The following is an 11,812-nucleotide window of genomic DNA, read 5'->3' as shown; positions in this document are numbered from 1 at the left end:
CCCCTCTGTCCTGCTAGCTGTCTCTGCATATGAGCCCTGGTTGATTCATTTGTGTGGATATATGGGCCCCATCTCATTCTTCCTTCTGTCAAGGCATAAAAGCCCTACCTGATTTTGACACATCTGCCTGGACATAAGTGAGTTTGGAAGGGGAGAGAGAGCGAGCTTGACTGGTGGGCTTCCTAATGTCTCTGATATCACTCATATCTAGCCGTTTCACTATATATTTTAATTGGATACCTTTCTGATGGACAATATTTAAATAGACCAACTAAAATATCTAGTTTATCACCTTTTTATTCCTGCTATATTAAAGACATTGAATTTCTCTTTCCTTTCCCACAGAACAAAAATACATTTATTTCACAGCCTTTTGTTGACTCTTAAATAATATGTAACTACAAATATAAAACACAGGAACACATCAGAGAATTGTTTCTAAGTTTTTGTTTCCAACTGTTTTTCAAGATGTCTTTTAGCTCTAAGAGGAGGGATTTCTGTGAACTAAATGAAGTCTATCAATGGAATAGTATATATCAAAATATTCCCTGGATTGAATAAGTCCAGGGTACCAGGATCTTTGTATATGTTCATAAGTAGATTACAATAGTGCTCAGTGCTATAAAATTAAAAATGTAAAAGAGACAGGGGAAAACATATTTAGTCCTATAATGTTTTTTAAACTTACTTGCTCCTTAAAGCTAGCAAAATATTCAGTAAAATAAGAAGAAAAATGTGTTTATTCCAGTTAAAAAAGAAAAAAATTTGAGAATTTAGTGTTTAAATATGGTAGTTGTCACATTAGTAGACCATGAGAAGTTGCTTTCCATGGAGGTGGGCAGATAGGTAGGCAGGAGAGCAGAAAGACTGAGCCCTGGTAAATCTGTTTGAGGTCATAATAACACCCAAATAAGAGGTAAAATAAAGTTTATTCCACCATCTCTGAGCTCCAGATTGAAGGTCCCAGTCCAAACCCCAAGGGTGGATTTCTTTAGAGACTCCCAAGAAAGAGGTCCTGATAAGATGCTGAATGACATTAGCCCTAAAGAAGACTGGGAACCCTCAATAAAACAAACAAACAAACAAAAAAATTCTAGCAGGAACTAAAGGATTTAATAAGAATATGAAAGAACATCAAAACTTCAAAGTTTTCCCATTTTACAACATCCTGACAGTTGCTCTTATCTGCACAGAGAATTTTAAGCCAAGGGAATTTGGAATCCTATATCTGACACCTTCACAGATCCTGTTCAGGGCTCTCCCTTTCTGGAAAGGGCACATTCTTTTTTGAGCTTATTTCTATTTCTCCCTGCCTTTGTAATGAAATTTCTTATCTTCGCCATTTCTCTTCTGTAGTTTCTTTTTTAGAGAATAGCCTCAAATGTGGGATATCTGACTGAGGGTCAGCCCTGTTCATCCAGGAATATACCAGCAAGGGCACTGTTTACCAAGCAAGACGAGGGTAGCTCTATCTTGGCTATGGCCTCTCACCCACTCTGTAACTTCCCATCCCCAACCCCTCTAACCTCCTGCCCCTTCACCCCAGCAAGAGCATCAATATCATATGTACACAATCACCTACGTAAGAAGTTATAAATTAGAAGATCTGAGATGGTCTTCTTGGAGCCTCCACAGCTCTCTATCTTACAAGAGCCCAGGTGATTTTGATATTTTGATCATGATGCAGTTCTGGTAACCACTAGTAGATATCACTTTATATTATGACTATCAAAATATTATCACTGTCACTGACACTGTCATCCCATTGTTCATTGATTTGCTCGAGCAGGCCCAGTAATGTTTCCATTGTGACAATTGTTACTGTGTTTGGCATGTCAAATACATCACAGGTAGCTTGCCAGGCTTTGCTGTGCAGGCGAGATACTCTCAGTAGCTTGCTGGGCTCTTCGAGAGCGGCAGAGGAATCGAACTCGGGTCGGCCATGTTGGCTGTTTGCAATGCAAACGTCCTACTCACGATTATAAATATCAAAAATTATAACTTTAAATGCTTGAATTTCTGCACTATATTTCTGTACAATGGCGTAGTCTTTTTTTCTTTTTTTTTATGTAGGAGCACTGCTATTTATTCAGCCACTGATTAGCTGATTGAATTGTGCATGAATTCCACCTTACTTTTATTTTTTTCATTTTTTAAAATTTTATTTATTGAATCACCGTGAGAGCAGTTACAAGCTTTTGGGTCTAAATCTTGGTCATACAATGAAACACCCTTATCTTCACCAGTGACCATTCTCCACCCCCAACAACCCCAGTATACTCCAGGCCTACACCCTCCCCCTACCTGTGGTGCTGATGATTTCCACATTACTCTCTCTACTTTGATCACATTCAATATTTTGACACCAGACCCACCATTATTATTTGAGATTTTACCCCAACACTCAGATCTGCTGAAAAAGCAACAGTAGACAATTTGTTTTCTATTGTTGGTTATGAATAACATGTCGAGTGGCTGCAGTTGTGGCTGTGTGATTTTGAAATTCCGAAATTTTAACACTTAAATCTGGAGGGATTTCTGCCAAAACCTGTTGGGTTCCGAGATTTGCTTCTGAGTCTCTGGGATCATGACCATTAAGCAACTTGATCAGGAGCCAGAAAGACCATTCGTGGGCGATGATTTGGAGTCCCATTGGGGTGGGTAGGACAAGACTGGCTCCACCCCCCATCCCATGAGGCCCAACAATTTTTGTCACTACGGGCCCAAGCCTGACTGTCCAATGGCCTCTGGAGGATGGCAGCCACCAAGCCACCAAGGGGAAGCAGGCGGAGGGACAGCACCCTTTCCCCTCTGGGGTGGCCCAGCGACAGTAACCTACTGCGTGGACCAGACGCATTTCTGCCAAAAGCCACAGGGTTTCGAGATTTGTTTCTGAGTCTCTGGGATCATGGCCATTAAGCAGCTTGATCAGGAGCCAGAGAGGCCATTCTTGAGCGATGACTTGGGGTCTCATTGGAACAAGGAGGACAGAACCAGCTCCACCCCCATCCCATGAGGCCCAACAAGTTTCGTCACTGAGGGCCCAAGCCTGACTGTCCAGTGGACTCTGGAGGATGATGGCCATCAAGCTGCCAAGGAGAAGCAGGCGGAGGGACAGCACCGTTTCTCCCCTGGGGTGGCCTGGCAACAGTAACCTACTGTGGGGTCCGGACACGTTTCTGCCAAAAGCCACTGGGTTTTGAGATTTGTTTCTGAGTCTCAGGGATCATGGCCATTAAGCAGCTTGATCAGGAGCCAGAGAGGCCATTCGTGGGTGATGACCTACGTGTCTCGTCACTGCAGGCCCAAACCTGACTGTCCAGTGGCCTCTGGAGGATGGTGGCCATAGGGCCGCCAGGGGGAACAGGCCAAGGCACGAAACCTATTCCCACCTGGGTTGGCCCAGTACCAGTAACCTACTGCAGGGACCAGATGCATTTCTGCCAAAAGCCACTGGGTTTTGTGATTTATTTCTGAGTTCTGGGATCATGGCCATTAAGCAGTTCAGTCAGGAGTCCATGATTCCAATTATATAACTGAGGTGGTTTGTGTGTGTGTTTCCCACATACCTAACTTTTGGCTGTTTACTTTCTTGCTAAACATTGCCCCAAGTTTTGGGGGTCTGACCAAAGACACAGCAGCAATTTTGGGGTATCTGGAAGTCTGAAGGCGCCATCAGGCTGCTGATGCACTCACATCACAGGTACAGATTGACCTGCTGGCAGCACCATAGCCCCCACAATGGCATAGTCTTATAAAAATACTATAAGCATTCTTAGTTGGAATTCCCCCTTCAACAAACCTAACAGAAAACCCTCCTTTCTGTAAATACTATCTTCCAGAATTCATCATTAAGAGGAATTCATCAGAAAGCTAAATCCTACAGGATACTGCCGTCATTTCTCATAAATCATTTTTAATAAATTAAATTAAATGGTTAATCATCTCCAAGGTAAAGCATTAGTGTAATGAAATTAGTAGTTGAATTGAAGAAAGAGTTGCAAAATGAATAAATGAAAATGATATAGTCATCCTTCGAGGTGATATTTTTGCAGTTGCAGGGGACAATAGCCAACAAAGCTCAGGACTTACTCCTCTTATTCCTGACTCCCTCTCTCTGCTGAGGAATCAATCCTGGAAGCTTTTTCAGGGGCCATATGCAGTGCTGGGACTCAGGTATGTGGAAGCCCATCATCTTAACCCTTGTTCTATCTCTATGTCCCTAAATACCACATATAAACCTAGAAAAAACACACATTTTTGACTCTGTTAATTATATCATTATTATCCAAAGAGATCTCTATTATTTTCCAATTTTATAAATAAGCAAGGCAGCTGAGGCTCAAGGATAACAAACCACTTGTGATTTAGCCATTTAAAAGCTCTGAAGTTCAGTCTCAGTGATGTCCAAGATCCAGCCAGACTCTTATTTGCCTCCCTGAACATTTCTGTATATAAAGGAAAAGGACATCTTTACAACTGAAGTATGCACATTGACAGGGAAGGCCCCCTAGCAATGAGTTCTGGGAAAGTAATAAAACACATATGTGATTTAAAGAAGTCACTTTGTCATTTTCCCTGAAGTAGTTAAAAGCATTAAGGCAGGATCCACTCTAAAGACATGAGAACTGAGGCTGAACAGACTCTGTGATTAGCTCCTGCTCTTGGGATGCCTGCTGGAGTGAAAAAACTTCAGCAGAAACAGAAGACTGTGAAAAGGTTATGAAAGTGAACCACCAAAATTTCAAAATTCTTTTTGTCAATTCCCTAGCAAAGGACACCATGTTTCTGTTTCTCCCTTTTTCCACCTAAATATAAATAGTTTACTCTACTGTTTGTCTCCTCCTACAATTCATTTCTATAAAGGAAATACAACAGACCTATAAAGAATTTATGAAGTTAGAACTCATTTTATTTTCTGCAATGAGCAATTTCTGGATTCACCCTCAGTTCCACTTTCATGGCGGCCTAAGAAATCTGGTAACTGATAATTTTCGACACCAAATACACAAGGGTATCTGGTGATAGCGACTTGGGTATGAAAGAATCCATATTAGGGCATCAAATTTTTGTGTACTTTAGCTAACTTGCAACATTGCTTTCTGTAAAACTGCTTGGCTGCTTTGCACCTGGGGGAGAGGGGACTTGCAAAGTGAACAGGGCATAACTTCTTTCTACAAGATTCAGGTGTATTTACTGTCCCTGAAATGTATTGTCTCAGTAAAGCACCCTGCAGATTTGGGTAAAGGCTAACTCAGGATGCTGGTGGTTGGGGGAAATTGCCCTTTCCTGGAATGTATTGTCTCACTAAAGCACCCTGCAGACTTGGGTAACACAAAACGAGGATGGTCAAGGGAGATTACCTAAGGCTTAATGATTCCAGCTATAACCTTGCTTGTGCTGACAATCTATGTACGTAAATGCTGATCTTTGAATCTATAGGCTAAGGAGTAAGGTACTTTTAAATGGATTGGTTAAGAAAGTATATGTTGTTACAAATCTATTGGCTATGAAATGCGCGGGCTTTGCTGTAACGGCCAGTGAAGGCCTATATAAGATCCCCTTTGAAGAAGTTCGGGGCTCTCAGCCACTGCCCATTTTTGGGGTATGCTGCGGAGCCCCAGCATGCTGGTCTAAATAAACCCCGTTTTTACTCCTGCAGGAATTGTGTCTATCTGGTCTCTCCGCGCCTCCCAGGGCCAGGGAACTCCCGATCCCAACATTTGGAGGTCCCACCGAGATCACCGAGGACCCTGCCCCAGGGACGCAGGATTGAGCCGCGGGGTAAGTTAAGGCGCCTCTTTCTCTCTCTTTGTTTCTCCGGTACCGTTTTACTCTAGTTACCGATCGGTGACACAAGCACAGTGGTGTGCAAGCACAGTGACAGTGGTGTGCAGCACACTGTTGTGTGTGCGAGCCTTGTGTCTGACAGACGTGTCGGGAATAGACACGGGCCGCAGCCCTGGGGGACGCCCCGGAGGTGGATGAGGGCCAGGGACGCCTGGAGGCCTCTTTGGTGGTAGCCTCGGAGAGGCTACATCTGGTGTGTCAATCGGCCGCTCTATTACTTCTCTATTCTTCTTTCCTCTCCAAAAGGCCTTGCGCTTGCGTCATTCTTTTTTTGTAGGTTGGATCACGCTCGTCCTTTTTCTCTACCGAGACACCGTCTTTGGAACCATGGGACAATCTCCGTCCACTCCTCTCACTCACTCTCTCCCACTGGTCAGAGGTCTGCTCTCGTGCTCAGAATCCTTTTCTGATTGTTAAAAAGCCTAAATGGCAGACCTTTTGCTCTGCAGGATGGCCGACGTTCCAGATTGGTTGGCCCCCCCGAGGGATCGTTCCACTCGCCGCTTATCTTCCAGGTCAAGGGAGTCATCTACCAGCCTGCTCCCCGGGGGTACCCGGACCAGGAGCCTTAGGCAGGAGTGCCAGGCCGGGGGGAGAAGGGGCCCCCACTTACTCTGCTCCTCCTCTGCCCCTGAACCCCGAACTCTCTATTGCCACTCCCGGGCCAGCACTGGCCTTTCCCTACTTCTGATCTCTTCACTTGGAAGAACTAAACCCTCTGGAGGTGAAAAATCATGTGCATGCCCTTTGGGCATATTTGGGAGTCCCAGGGTGACTGGTGAGTGTGGTGCACACCCGTGTGAAAGAGTGGACCGGTCCGAGCGAGTGCCTAAGTGTGATCTGTGCGTGTATCCATAGTGTGTGTATTTATTATCTTTCTCCTAATTCTGTTTATTAAGATTGTTTAATACGGGTCAGAATTGATCACTTCTCTGAGATCCACAGGAAAGCTCAGGATCTGGGCTTGATGATCAAGAAAGGTAAATTTGACACTTATTGTTCATCAGAATGACCTTCCTTCGGTGTGGATTGGCCCCCACGAGGTTCCTTCTCTCCAAACCTTGTGGCTCAGATAAAGGAGGTAATCTGTGGAAGATCTGCTGTGAAGTTCTCCTCCAGGCAAGCATCTGAATAGTCTCTGCAAAGAGGCACCCCTCCTTTGTCTGTCTTGCGTCACCATCCACTATTGGGGGGATGGGAGGAAAGCCCACTAGTGAGAAGATTCTGGGAAACTAAGGCAGATCAATTTACAGGCAGAAAATCCTTTTCCCCACCCAGTCTCAGCTAGAGGTCAATTCAAATGCTAATGAAGGCAGTCCAGATGTAAGGCAGAAAGAAAAAAAAAGGGGTAAAAGGCAGGTAAGAAGCCTAAGAAAAGCAGCAAGCCAGCAAAAGCAGGGAAGATGTAGCAAGCTGAGAGAAGGCAGAACTGTTTTTTTTAAGGAGCAGAGTTTTTAAGACCACAGCACTAAGTTTGGCTCAGGCACACAGCTGTGGGTCTGCCCAAAGCCAGGCCCACCCAGGTGGAGATGAGCCTCTGAATAAAGGCCAATTTAAGGGAGGTTAGAGTCCCCTTAGGAGAGGCAAAAGTGAGAAAAGTTTTGCCAAGGAACCATCCCTTTTCATAGATTCTTGCTTGCAATTAGGAAATCATCTGAGGAGCTTCTAACTAGGTAGTTTTAGATAAGGAGATCTTATTGACCTCTGTAACACCATGTGGCCTGAGTATATTGGGGAAAGATAGCCAGTGAATGGCAGTTTGCATTACCAGATCATTTTGCAGTCAGATCTTTGCAGGTAACAAAAGAAATAGGAGAGTATCAAAGCAGAGGAGGCAGGAAAATGCGAGATCTTATGATTAACTGTTTGACATCAGAAACAAAGAAGCCTATCCCCATGTCTGATAGGAAGGTACTAGTTCCCTGCCTCAGAATTAGCCTTGGCGAAAATATGGTAACATCTTTGTCATAGTTTATTTTGCCGGCTTATATCAACAAAAGCGCTTTCTTGACCCATTTTTAACAAGTGGGAGACTGACTAGTTAGGCTGGGAAATGAGGAGCAGAGTTCCCAATCAGCCACCCTGGGAGCTGTCCCTTCCTTTCTCAGTCCATCAGTTTCTCCCTGCCATTTTTTTGAAGGGTCAGATTGATCGATCAACTACAGATATGTGCACATGTACGTGTGGTGTTTTCGTCAGTTCACTGTCTGTCTGTCTGTGTCCGTCTGTCTGTGTCTGACTGTCTGTCTGTCTGTGTGTCTGTGTGGAACACTTGAGTGTTGGAACCAGGCTGAAATCAGAAGTAGAAATTTTAGAGAAGTTAGTGACATGCAACCCAGTGATTTAAGAAATGCAGTTGTTTTAGGAACCTGTTAGACAAGGGTTAATCCTTATCAGAAGGTTGAGCCTACAGAGAAAGCAGAATTCTCAATCTAAATTTCTTGTTAGAAGAACATTGATTATATTATTAACAGTTGAAATCCTTTTTGAACTTAAGAATCTTGTACTGTCTAGAAGAGCTATGGAACTAGAGCCTGAAACTAAAGTGAAATAAGAGTTCAGAGAAAGCAAGAACTTGTCTTACAAGCCTCAGCTAACTTTTATGAAAAATCTGTAAGAGGCAGTTTCCCTTTTTCTCACAGAACCTAGCAGGTCTTAGATACGGAGATCTCAGGTGCTAGCCAGGCCTGATCTTTGGGTTGCAGATTCCCAGCTCTAGGCAGGCTAGTCTTTGGCACAAGAGTGGAGAGAGGATTGGAATAAACTGCAACTAAGATCAAGCAGCCTGGCCATAAGGTTTCCTTCCTTTTCCTGCCCATCTCCATCTACCTCCCTGGAGTGGGGGAAACTACAGAACGCTGGCGGTGGGAAAGATAGATTGTTGCCATCCTTTTTGTGCTCACACAACAATTCAAATGTTTTCTTATGCTGATATCAAAGTTTGGTTAAAAAAAATCCAAAGGGCTTTTTCTGTGTCTGAAAGCATGTTTGTATTTCTGTGGAATTGTTAAAAAGTATCTGGTGTAGAAAGCTCATGATTTTAAATAATTAAGGTACAAGAACTATTGAAATTAAGCCAAAGAAGGTTTTATCATGTTTTATAAAAATTGATTGTTTATAGGTCTTATGCTGTTATGTTAATGTACATATTTGTATCTGCATTGGATTAGAATATTTGACCTAGAAAGAGTTAAAATAACTATGACACATTAAAACTGGTTTAAACGTAATGGTTTAGTTTAATCATGAGTTTCTAGAGTTATAAAATTGGTTACAAAGTTTGTCCTACCAGTGCTCTATCTGATCTCTGAGACTCTTGGTAACTAAAATTTCTAGGGCTACTTAGTAATAAGTTGTATTGAATTAGTCTCAGATGTCAGCCTGACAATTTGAAGCCATAGCATTGCTTGTCTAGTGCTTGAAAGTGCATGCTATTATTTTGATAATTTTATTTTATGCCAAGGTTTGTCTCCAGGTATCAACCTAGCCCTGACCTGAGATGCTTTCTGTTTCATGGTAATATATGAGTGTTTTAATCTTTTTGTATTTGTGTTTTCCTCTAAATCAGAATTTTAAGATGTCTCCTGGTTAGTTTCTAATGTAAAGTGATCTTTTGCCCAGTGGATATACCTTGTAAAAGCTTTAATTGTGAGCATTTTTAAGCATTTTGAATATCTATGGAACTGATCTAATGCTTTTGAAATAGTACTGCAGAGTACAGTTTTGTCATGTTAAGTGAGATGGTTGGTAACTTGTGTCTAAATTTGGGAGATCACATTGTACATTGTACTTCTATAGATGTATGCCATAAGTCAGAAAGATAATGGATGGAGATATCGTCAGTGGGAAGAAAGGAAAGGAATTCTGTTAAAGTGAAATTGATTTTTAAATGAATGAAAGTTACAGAATGTATGTAAAGGAATGTGTAGAAGGTTTGAGGTTGTTCTAAAGAAAAGGAACTGGTCAAACTGTTATAAGAAACGCTTTAAATCACATGCAGAATTCTTCTAGCACCTTTGTGGTAAGATCTATGGTAAAGATGATTGATGGATTATCTGGACTCCTGTTACAGTGCTCTTAAGATCATTGAATTTTTCAAAAGTTGCAGAAATCAAGGGTTTTGACATGGGATTAAAAACATGTTAAACGGTATGCTTTATCTCTACAGATTTTAGCTTCTCTGACTAGGACCCACAGCAAACAGGTGTATTACATCTCTGTGAGTAAAGTGAAATACTTGCTTTTCTCTTCTTTTGTACCTTCAGTATGTTTTTTGATGTTTCATGGCACTATGTTGGTTTGCATAAATCCAGATAAGTCTTTCCTCTCTGTAATAGGGTCTACCCCTCATGCAGACAGGAAAAACCAGCCATGGGACCCCAAAGCCCTCTTCCAGGGAAACAGTCAGGGGATCTGTCTAAATGACAGGAGCAGGGATTTAACAGGTACTGTTTCAAGAACCCTACAAACCTCAGAGCGACCCTAGAGGCAGGCTGGCTCGAGAAAAGACTGGAAACCATCACTGCTATGGAGAATGAGGAATCTAGGACTCTGCAATGACTAACTCAGTCTGGGCCTACTCTCAGCGTCAAGGAAAAACCTGGAAACCAGGATTTCTCCCAGCCCTGAAGAAGGGATGGGATGGATTCCTTTCTGCCAGGACATCTCTGTGGAAAACGAGGACCAAAGCCACAACCCAAGGGCTCGAGACATCGCGGGACATCTTCTGGCCAGGCCTGGGTAGCTCTGACGTGCCAGATAAGATTAATGAAGATTAATGCCACTATTGTTGTGTCTCCTGTCTTTAGCTGATCCCCAGGACTTCTCAGTAAATAATTGGGTATCCCAAATGGAGAGTTCTCTAATCTTACTGTGTTTATGCAAAAGAACAAGCCAGGTTTGTTAAACTATCTTGCAACGTTTTAAAATGAAGGTGGAGAGAAAACCATGTTTCTGTAACTTGCTTTTTGTAAGAATCAGATTCTAATTCTACAGAGGTGATTGAATAAATGTATTCTAATCTTGATCTTTTAGATAAAACTTAGTTTACTGTCTGTAGGTAAAACAGCCTAATCTGTAAAGGGAACTCAATATTATACATGCTGTCACTAGTCTGATACGAGCATTGAAAGCCAGAGCTTTACTAGGGTGAAGCTCATCTCAAAGTGCAGAATTGCTTTCCCCCGGTCTGAATTGGCCAAAGTGTCGAGAAAGGCATCTAAACTGGTTAAATTAGAGTAGATTAATATCTAGTTCTAAAATACTGTGAATTTTCTTTCTATACTTTATTGCATCTCATTTTCTGTGAACAGTCATTTGGAGAGAACAAGAATATTATCAGCTCTTAATTTCTGTTGCATCATGGGATTAACAACTCCTGAACCAATGCAATGGAATATTATTAAAGGGTTATGTTTTAACACTAGTGAGAACCATCTTCCATGGGGAGGAACTGAACAGCAAGTAAGATAGAAGTAATTCAGAACTGTGCTTTCTGTGCCATTAATGAACCTAGTGGAAATCCTGAGCCTCCTCTCCTAACACCTGTTCAGCATCAAGGAACTTAGAGGTGAATCGGCAGCTTGACCTTATACAAATGATCAAATGTTCATATGTTCAAGGTATAAATATATGTTGGTTCTCATTGATAGCTTCAGTATATGGGCAGAAGCTTTTCCAGTCTGTACTGAGAAAGCCAGAGAATGGCTTGGTGTTTCTGTGACCATTAGAAAAATCTGAACACAGGAAGTTATATTATCAACCAAACCTGTTTGCAGAGTTAATCCTTTTCATTGTTTTAATGATAGAGATGGGTATGGCATTATGTTGCTTTGGTTTCTGTTGCTTTAACTCTTTTTAAGACCTCATCGAGAAATCTCTCACATCCCTGTTCGAGATAGTCTCCCAGAACCTGAGAGGACTCGACCTTCGACCTGTTGTTCCTCAAGAACAGAGGGCTTTG

This window comes from Sorex fumeus, unplaced genomic scaffold (assembly GCF_029834395.1).
Source record: "Sorex fumeus unplaced genomic scaffold, SorFum_2.1 ptg000037l, whole genome shotgun sequence".
Taxonomy (NCBI): domain Eukaryota; kingdom Metazoa; phylum Chordata; class Mammalia; order Eulipotyphla; family Soricidae; genus Sorex; species Sorex fumeus.
This window is presented reverse-complemented; position numbering follows the sequence as displayed.